The 7,500-nt window shown below is 55.9% G+C and overlaps 3 non-coding genes across 3 annotated transcripts in view; all 3 read right to left on the reverse strand.

The window, feature by feature from the left end:
- LOC126311115 (large subunit ribosomal RNA) overlaps window positions 1-1,577 on the reverse strand; it is a 4,224-nt gene extending 2,647 nt beyond the window's left edge. Inside the window, exon 1 of the ribosomal RNA XR_007554410.1 lies at window positions 1-1,577. This exon is cut by the window's left edge and continues 2,647 nt beyond it. This is a non-coding gene — a ribosomal RNA (large subunit ribosomal RNA).
- A 188-nt stretch (window positions 1,578-1,765) lies between these two features.
- Window positions 1,766-1,920, reverse strand: LOC126311147 (5.8S ribosomal RNA). The gene has a single exon (XR_007554432.1). It is a non-coding gene; the product is annotated as a 5.8S ribosomal RNA (ribosomal RNA).
- A 362-nt stretch (window positions 1,921-2,282) lies between these two features.
- Window positions 2,283-4,175, reverse strand: LOC126311172 (small subunit ribosomal RNA). The gene has a single exon (XR_007554455.1). It is a non-coding gene; the product is annotated as a small subunit ribosomal RNA (ribosomal RNA).
- Between the last annotated feature and the right edge of the window lie 3,325 nt (window positions 4,176-7,500).

Raw genomic sequence — 7,500 nt, forward strand, 5'->3', positions numbered from 1 at the left:
CACCGTCCTGCTGTCTTAAGCAACCAACGCCTTTCATGGTTTCCCATGAGCGTCGATTCGGGCGCCTTAACTCGGCGTTTGGTTCATCCCACAGCGCCAGTTCTGCTTACCAAAAGTGGCCCACTTGGCACTCCGATCCGAGTCGTTTGCTCGCGGCTTCAGCATATCAAGCAAGCCGGAGATCTCACCCATTTAAAGTTTGAGAATAGGTTGAGGTCGTTTCGGCCCCAAGGCCTCTAATCATTCGCTTTACCGGATGAGACTCGTACGAGCACCAGCTATCCTGAGGGAAACTTCGGAGGGAACCAGCTACTAGATGGTTCGATTAGTCTTTCGCCCCTATACCCAGCTCCGACGATCGATTTGCACGTCAGAATCGCTACGGACCTCCATCAGGGTTTCCCCTGACTTCGTCCTGGCCAGGCATAGTTCACCATCTTTCGGGTCCCAACGTGTACGCTCTAGGTGCGCCTCACCTCGCAATGAGGACGAGACGCCCCGGGAGTGCGGAGGCCGCCGCCCCGTGAAGGGCGGGGAAGCCCCATCCTCCCTCGGCCCGCGCAAGGCGAGACCTTCACTTTCATTACGCCTTTAGGTTTCGTACAGCCCAATGACTCGCGCACATGTTAGACTCCTTGGTCCGTGTTTCAAGACGGGTCGTGAAATTGTCCAAAGCTGAAGCGCCGCTGACGGGAGCGATTATTCCGCCCGAGAGCATCCCGAGCCAACAGCGGCGCGGGTCCGGGGCCGGGCCAGGTAGGTCCGTCATCCGGGAAGAACCGCGCGCGCTTGCCGGGAGCCCGAGCGCCCAAAGGGGCGAATCGACTCCTCCAGATATACCGCCGAGCAGCCAGCCAGGACACCGGGGCTCTGCCCAACAGACGCGAACCGAGGCCCGCGGAAGGACAGGCTGCGCACCCGGGCCGTAGGCCGGCACCCAGCGGGTCGCGACGTCCTACTAGGGGAGAAGTGCGGCCCACCGCACACCGGAACGGCCCCACCCCGCGGCGAGTGGAAAGGCAACCGGACACGACCCCGCCGCGGATTGCTCCGCGCGGGCGGCCGGCCCCATCTGCCGAGGGCGGGGGCCAGTGGCCGGATGGGCGTGAATCTCACCCGTTCGACCTTTCGGACTTCTCACGTTTACCCCAGAACGGTTTCACGTACTTTTGAACTCTCTCTTCAAAGTTCTTTTCAACTTTCCCTCACGGTACTTGTTCGCTATCGGTCTCGTGGTCATATTTAGTCTCAGATGGAGTTTACCACCCACTTGGAGCTGCACTCTCAAGCAACCCGACTCGAAGGAGAGGTCCCGCCGACGCTCGCACCGGCCGCTACGGGCCTGGCACCCTCTACGGGCCGTGGCCTCATTCAAGTTGGACTTGGGCTCGGCGCGAGGCGTCGGGGTAGTGGACCCTCCCGAACACCACATGCCACGACAGGCGGCAGCCTGCGGGGTTCGGTGCTGGACTCTTCCCTGTTCGCTCGCCGCTACTGGGGGAATCCTTGTTAGTTTCTTTTCCTCCGCTTAGTAATATGCTTAAATTCAGCGGGTAGTCTCGCCTGCTCTGAGGTCGTTGTACGAGGTGTCGCACGCCACACCGCCAGCCGGCTGTGCACGCTACCGAGAAAGCACCGGTATGCGAACCGCCAGGCGACGGGCGCGCATCGCACGTTTAAGCAGACGCGGCCGGCCACACAGGCGACCACGACACTCCCAGGCGCCCGAAGCGGGACAAACGCCGCGCGCTTCAGTATACGTAGCCGACCCTCAGCCAGACGTGGCCCGGGAACGGAATCCATGGACCGCAATGTGCGTTCGAAACGTCGATGTTCATGTGTCCTGCAGTTCACATGTCGACGCGCAATTTGCTGCGTTCTTCATCGACCCACGAGCCGAGTGATCCACCGTCCTGGGTGATCTTTATCTTTTCAGTTCTCCACCGTCTCTTTCAAGACAGTTGCAGAGGCGGGACTGAGGCGTTTGACGGCCCCTGTTCCATTACTTTGTGTCCAACGGCCTGACGGCCGATGGGCGTCGTACGGCTCCACACCGGAGCGGACAGGCACTCGGGCGAAAGTCATTCAAAACCGGCGCCAGGCGCCAGGCGCCAGGTGCCGCAGGCCAGCCGCTCCAGAGCTTCAGCGCTCGTACCACACAACAACACTTGCGCTAGTTTTGAGAGGCACGCGTGGTTCCGCACGCGGCGCACGGCTACTGCCGTACAGGTAGCGTGTTGCGCGACACGACACGCACATCGAAAGACATGCAGTCTAGTCGGTAATGATCCTTCCGCAGGTTCACCTACGGAAACCTTGTTACGACTTTTACTTCCTCTAAATGATCAAGTTTGGTCATCTTTCCGGTAGCATCGGCAACGACAGAGTCGATGCCGCGTACCAGTCCGAAGACCTCACTAAATCATTCAATCGGTAGTAGCGACGGGCGGTGTGTACAAAGGGCAGGGACGTAATCAACGCGAGCTTATGACTCGCGCTTACTGGGAATTCCTCGTTCATGGGGAACAATTGCAAGCCCCAATCCCTAGCACGAAGGAGGTTCAGCGGGTTACCCCGACCTTTCGGCCTAGGAAGACACGCTGATTCCTTCAGTGTAGCGCGCGTGCGGCCCAGAACATCTAAGGGCATCACAGACCTGTTATTGCTCAATCTCGTGCGGCTAGAAGCCGCCTGTCCCTCTAAGAAGAAAAGTAATCGCTGACAGCACGAAGGATGTCACGCGACTAGTTAGCAGGCTAGAGTCTCGTTCGTTATCGGAATTAACCAGACAAATCGCTCCACCAACTAAGAACGGCCATGCACCACCACCCACCGAATCAAGAAAGAGCTATCAATCTGTCAATCCTTCCGGTGTCCGGGCCTGGTGAGGTTTCCCGTGTTGAGTCAAATTAAGCCGCAGGCTCCACTCCTGGTGGTGCCCTTCCGTCAATTCCTTTAAGTTTCAGCTTTGCAACCATACTTCCCCCGGAACCCAAAAGCTTTGGTTTCCCGGAGGCTGCCCGCCGAGTCATCGGAGGAACTGCGGCGGATCGCTGGCTGGCATCGTTTATGGTTAGAACTAGGGCGGTATCTGATCGCCTTCGAACCTCTAACTTTCGTTCTTGATTAATGAAAACATACTTGGCAAATGCTTTCGCTTCTGTTCGTCTTGCGACGATCCAAGAATTTCACCTCTAACGTCGCAATACGAATGCCCCCGCCTGTCCCTATTAATCATTACCTCGGGTTCCGAAAACCAACAAAATAGAACCGAGGTCCTATTCCATTATTCCATGCACACAGTATTCAGGCGGGCTTGCCTGCTTTAAGCACTCTAATTTGTTCAAAGTAAACGTGCCGGCCCACCGAGACACTCAACTAAGAGCACCCTGGTAGGATTTCAACGGGGTCCGCCTCGGGACGCGCAAGCACGCCTTCGGCTCGCCCCACCGGCAGGACGTCCCACGATACATGCCAGTTAAACACCGACGGGCGGTGAACCAACAGCGTGGGACACAAATCCAACTACGAGCTTTTTAACCGCAACAACTTTAATATACGCTATTGGAGCTGGAATTACCGCGGCTGCTGGCACCAGACTTGCCCTCCAATAGATACTCGTTAAAGGATTTAAAGTGTACTCATTCCGATTACGGGGCCTCGGATGAGTCCCGTATCGTTATTTTTCGTCACTACCTCCCCGTGCCGGGAGTGGGTAATTTGCGCGCCTGCTGCCTTCCTTGGATGTGGTAGCCGTTTCTCAGGCTCCCTCTCCGGAATCGAACCCTGATTCCCCGTTACCCGTTACAACCATGGTAGGCGCAGAACCTACCATCGACAGTTGATAAGGCAGACATTTGAAAGATGCGTCGCCGGTACGAGGACCGTGCGATCAGCCCAAAGTTATTCAGAGTCACCAAGGCAAACGGACCAGACGAGCCAATCCGATTGGTTTTGATCTAATAAAAGCGTCCCTTCCATCTCTGGTCGGGACTCTGTTTGCATGTATTAGCTCTAGAATTACCACAGTTATCCAAGTAACGTGGGTACGATCTAAGGAACCATAACTGATTTAATGAGCCATTCGCGGTTTCACCTTAATGCGGCTTGTACTGAGACATGCATGGCTTAATCTTTGAGACAAGCATATGACTACTGGCAGGATCAACCAGGGAGCTGCGTCAACGAGAGCTGAGCAGCCGGCCGCCCGGGAGTGTGTCCCGAGGGCCCGCGCGAACACGCAAGCGTCCGCTCAATTATTCTGCAAACAGGAGGAGGCTGAGCTCCCCTGCACGATACACCTCGAAACCCTCTCAGGTCCCGGCGGCGCGCAGCGCCGTCCTAAGTACTTGGTCGGGTTCGAGAGAGGCGCAATCGCCCGGAGATAGGCGAGTAGACGCTTTCAGTGCGAACACCCGTGCTCCCAACTGAGCTTGCCGCTGCCGACAGAGGCCCGGGAGCGTGCTGTCGTGGCATTGCCGGCGGGAAACAACACGCGCCACCTACGGTGACCGGCAGCTCCAACGCCAGCGCCACAGAAGGGCAAAGCCCCACTTGGGTGCAGAAGCGAACTCTCCCAGCACAGCGCACGCGCCAACACGTCCGCAGAGCTGCGATACAAACCACCTGCGAGAACCGCTGGGGGCGACCGAGCAGCAGACGGCGTCGCGACGCCGAGTGCCGGGCGGCGGCGCATCCTCAACGCACACAGTCCGCAATCGGACCAGCACACTGCAGATGTCCACCGCGCTTCGCACCGGGCTCGGCAGAACCCACTTTGGCCGCCTGGCGCCGCGCGCAGGGTGCGCCGGCGCGTAGCTGGGACGCCAGCCGGGCCCGTCGGCCGGCGCTCCTGCCACTGGGCGCCCCCCACCAGCCGGCTGTAGTGCGTGCGCTCACGCAGCGCGCGGCCAGCACGCCGGGCGGCCCCCCCTCACCGGCCGGGGACTGTCCCGCCAAGCCACAGCCTCGTATCGCTTCATACCCACATGGCCAACTCAGGTTCGGGGGCATGGCGGGTACCGCCGAAACAACCGGTTCACAGATGTACCGATCGTCGCTATCACCGATGCACCTGCAGCGCGAACAACCGCTCAACAACTGATTTCCAGTTCATTTGCGGATCTTTGGCAGCAAACGTATACGTCAATCTACATTTGCGAAATCTACGATTCTGGCATGCCTGCATGTTATGTGTCACGACACGCTACATCAGCCCACATACACACTGCGGCATGTACACGAGAGAACACGTGGAAGATGGTCCGCGCACGTGTGCAATGTCCCTTGCGCGGTCGACTGTCAACCGGCCTCTGTAGCATGTCGCAGATGTGGAACGCGGTCCACCGTGCTATCATGTTGTGTGGGGCAATACGATTAAATAGGAAAACCCTCGTCGCTACATCAACAGACGGCTCACGCTGATTCCCGGCAGAGGGAGGAGGGGGGGGGGGCCAACATGCAATACTTTCGTCCGTACCTACTTACCACATGTCTGTACGGCGTACAACAGTGCAATCTCGCTGTAATGGGGAGACGAGACAAGTAGCATCGTGCACAACATATGGCCCTTATGATTCGCCATTGTAGGGCGCAGCCGGTGTACGGTCAAGCATGTGCCACATTATGTCACTCAGTACGTAACGACGGATGATCAGTGTGGGTTACGCGTACATCAGCGGACAGTCCACACAGGCCGTACCACAACGTACACTGACTGCATCGACAACCGAATGCAACTGAACAGCTGCAAGGCTCATTTCACAAACAAACGCCTGACCGACCAGCTTGGAAGGGCAGGAGGGGAGGGCGATATTCGTTCTGTAGCGGTACACCCTTCCAGTGGTTAGCGGGACTGTGTAGAAAGTACGCAACACTCGAAAGACCTTTATGTGAGGGTACGCACCATGGCATCAAGAAATACACATGACACCAGAGGATCCAAGCAGTGAACTATGTTCAGAGGGTTGCTGTTAGGCAAAGCTACATTCCTGTGACGTTACATGTGACAGTTAAGGTGCAGTGTAAGTTAGGTTAAGGTGCAGTGTAAGTTAGGTTAAGGTGCAGTGTAAGTTAGGTTAAGGTGCAGTGTAAGTTAGGTTAAGGTGCAGTGTAAGTTAGGTTAAGGTGCAGTGTAAGTTAGGTTAAGGTGCAGTGTAAGTTAGGTTAAGGTGCAGTGTAAGTTAGGTTAAGGTGCAGTGTAAGTTAGGTTAAGGTGCAGTGTAAGTTAGGTTAAGGTGCAGTGTAAGTTAGGTTAAGGTGCAGTGTAAGTTAGGTTAAGGTGCAGTGTAAGTTAGGTTAAGGTGCAGTGTAACTTAGGTTAAGGTGCAGTGTAACTTAGGTTAAGGTGCAGTGTAACTTAGGTTAAGGTGCAGTGTAACTTAGGTTAAGGTGCAGTGTAACTTAGGTTAAGGTGCAGTGTAACTTAGGTTAAGGTGCAGTGTAACTTAGGTTAAGGTGCAGTGTAAGTTAGGTTAAGGTGCAGTGTAACTTAGGTTAAGGTGCAGTGTAACTTAGGTTAAGGTGCAGTGTAAGTTAGGTTAAGGTGCAGTGTAACTTAGGTTAAGGTGCAGTGTAAGTTAGGTTAAGGTGCAGCGTAACTTAGGTTAAGGTGCAGCGTAACTTAGGTTAAGGTGCAGCGTAACTTAGGTTAAGGTGCAGCGTAACTTAGGTTAAGGTGCAGCGTAACTTAGGTTAAGGTGCAGCGTAACTTAGGTTAAGGTGCAGCGTAACTTAGGTTAAGGTGCAGCGTAACTTAGGTTAAGGTGCAGCGTAACTTAGGTTAAGGTGCAGCGTAACTTAGGTTAAGGTGCAGCGTGGGTTAGGTTAGGGGCCAACGTGGGTTAGGTTAGGGGCCAACGTGGGTTAGGTTAGGGGCCAACGTGGGTTAGGTTAGGGGCCAACGTGGGTTAGGTTAGGGGCCAACGTGGGTTAGGTTAGGGGCCAACGTGGGTTAGGTTAGGGGCCAACGTGGGTTAGGTTAGGGGCCAACGTGGGTTAGGTTAGGGGCCAACGTGGGTTAGGTTAGGGGCCAACGTGGGTTAGGTTAGGGGCCAACGTGGGTTAGGTTAGGGGCCAACGTGGGTTAGGTTAGGGGCCAACGTGGGTTAGGTTAGGGGCCAACGTGGGTTAGGTTAGGGGCCAACGTGGGTTAGGTTAAGGGCCAACGTGGGTTAGGTTAAGGGCCAACGTGGGTTAGGTTAAGGGCCAACGTGGGTTAGGTTAAGGGCCAACGTGGGTTAGGTTAAGGGCCAACGTGGGTTAGGTTAAGGGCCAACGTGGGTTAGGTTAAGGGCCAACGTGGGTTAGGTTAAGGGCCAACGTGGGTTAGGTTAAGGGCCAACGTGGGTTAGGTTAAGGGCCAACGTGGGTTAGGTTAAGGGCCAACGTGGGTTAGGTTAAGGGCCAACGTGGGTTAGGTTAAGGGCCAACGTGGGTTAGGTTGCCAGAGATGTGTCAAATCAGGATGTACGTTTGGCTGGTGTCAGGTGGTGGGTTGGT

Source organism: Schistocerca gregaria, unplaced genomic scaffold (genome assembly GCF_023897955.1).
Source record: "Schistocerca gregaria isolate iqSchGreg1 unplaced genomic scaffold, iqSchGreg1.2 ptg000398l, whole genome shotgun sequence".
Classification (NCBI taxonomy): domain Eukaryota; kingdom Metazoa; phylum Arthropoda; class Insecta; order Orthoptera; family Acrididae; genus Schistocerca; species Schistocerca gregaria.